The following is a 2,594-nucleotide window of genomic DNA, read 5'->3' as shown; positions in this document are numbered from 1 at the left end:
GTTGTCAGTCAAGACGTGATGAGGTAATTTTACGACGATGTCGTATTGGCCACAGTCGGTTTACTCATGACTATCTGCTGAAAACGGATGGGGATGGACCCCCCATGTGTGTCTCTTGCGATGAGGTTTTCACCATCAAGCATATTCTGCTTGACTGTGTGGACTTATCGTCTGCAAGGGACTCACATGAAGGGACTTATGATGAAACAACAAATCTGAAAGATCTGTTCTCCCGCGTGAGCGCTCATCTGATAGTGAACTACCTGAAGGAAGTTGATCTGTATCATAAATTGTAACTGTGTAATGTGACTAACAAATTGCCTGCCTTTAAATTTAGTGCTATGACTTTTTCTGTTTTTAAATGACAATGTAATGAATATATGTTTTTGAAATAAAACTCATTTTGACTCTGTACTTACAATGTTTACTAATGCAGACTTGTTCTCGTCACTATATGGCTGGAATAATGCCGATGTGACGTAAAGCCCACTTCAACTCAACTCAACTCTCTCTCACTCTACTACCACTACTGAAAAATATTTAAACATAATATGAAGAAGACGATCCCACTTGATCTGGGTATATTGAATATAGCGGTCGACCTATGCATGAAATATCGTCATGTAATAAAAACATCATAGGTAATATGAATACACAATGCCATTTAGAAAGTGGTCAAATGTTAAATTTGGGATATCATTTTCTAAGATACAATCCTTTGAGAACGGGAATTGTCTTGACAAACGTACAACAGCTGATAAACAGTCGAACATAAACTCGAAACAGAGCGGTCAATCATCTGAGTCGCATTTTGCCTCAACATGAGTCTGATACACCTAAGATCGGTAAATTTATGAATATAACGAATGATAAGGGCAATAGGTGGATGACATAAAGTCGTCATTGTGTCGCCTATAGCCGGCAGCCATGCTGTAGTCGATGCCTTGCGTAACGTTGGTAGTTACAGGTATACGTTCCTTATGTAATTGTAGCCGTGAGATCGTCCGAGGAGCTGGACAGGGGTCATCGATATTCTCACACGACGACTCGGCCCGTCTATCACTGGGATCACACAACAAGTTTATCTTTAAGTATTTTCACCTGCCATAAACATCGGCACCAGATCGACAGTTTTGAGAGACTATAGTCTGTTTCAATCTGCATATTTTACCTGATCCTTGTGATATACGATGTATGTGCATGCGTGCGTGTAACACCGATAAATATATTGTGTTTATTTCAATTCTTCGATCAATAATACTCTGGTGATAATGTACTACTCACTATAAGGCCAACCTCCAACCGCAAGACAGCGGGCATGTGAAAAATACACAAATGTTGATAAAGAAAACGCAGATTTGTCACTGCTAATTTTAGCAATTTGCTAACATTTAGGCCATTTTGTAACATGTTTTTTATATTGTGTGGATGGAGTCTCTTTGCTCGGATACATGTAGATCAAGATGACCTTTTTCTGAGTTTTCAAGGGTAAATTTATTTTATCACATCGAGGCATACATTTCAGCAATGGCGGGGACAATTCATGTAAGATAAACGTTGTATTATTTCACGTTGGAATGAAAATTCAGGACGGGTGGAAGATGGGAAATACAGTCAGAATGATGAAATATGTTCAGTGTTACTACTGTTACTATGCACAAATGTCTTCTTCTTCTACGACATATATGTCTCATGTCAATAGTTAAGTTCGTTTGAGGAGTATATCTCCAAGACTGTCAGACCCAACCAACACACTTTATTTACTTCTCTCTTCGGGCGTTGGGGTAGCCTAGTGGTTAAAGCTTTCGCTCGTCATGCCAAGGCCCGGGTTCGATTCCCCACATGGGTACAATGTGTGAAACCCATTTCTGGTGTCTCTCGCCGTGATATTGCTGGAATATTGCGAAAAGTGACGTAAAACCCAACTCACACTCACTCACTTCTCTAACATCACTTCCTGTATTTTGAGTTTAGTTTCAGGTCATCGGAAGATACGGTGTCATTGCTTAAGGTATGCATCTCATCTGTATGTATAAATAGTACATCTAGTTACCAAACCATCTTCAAAATCGACCGGAAGATAAACACGGACATATTTTCAAAAAGCAAAACAGAAAATACCCAGGTACACTATCATCTCATATAATTGAACATATCATCACATTTAATTGAACTTGATTTCCACGAAACAAACACGCTATGGTCAGTCACTGTATCGTAAACAGTATTCTCTGCCATTCAACTGGCACTCGAGAAGTTCTAACCTAAATTTCTACAGAAACACGACAATCAATATCACTAGCAAGGCCTTCAGAATGGCCCCGTACCACGAGGGAGAAATGACGGGCAAGAGCAATCCGATTATATTTGGGATAACCGAAAAACAATCAATTACGACGGCCACAAAATGTCAGGGGGAACGTTTGCAAGGTGGGGAAAGTCTGGCACAGTGCAAGAACAGAACGTTTGGCGCGTAAAGTACAGCAAACTCACCGAAAGTGAGACTTGGGAAAGTGAAACGAACCATAGCGAGGCTCTCGGCGAAAACCGGATCTTGGCCAACGCTGGGCTACATATAAACCGCGCGAGCTCGA

The sequence above is a fragment of the Haliotis rubra genome, unplaced genomic scaffold (assembly GCF_003918875.1).
Source record: "Haliotis rubra isolate DU_JTF1 unplaced genomic scaffold, ASM391887v1 Scf389, whole genome shotgun sequence".
Taxonomy (NCBI): Eukaryota; Metazoa; Mollusca; class Gastropoda; order Lepetellida; family Haliotidae; genus Haliotis; species Haliotis rubra.
Note: the sequence above shows the minus strand (reverse complement) of the source record.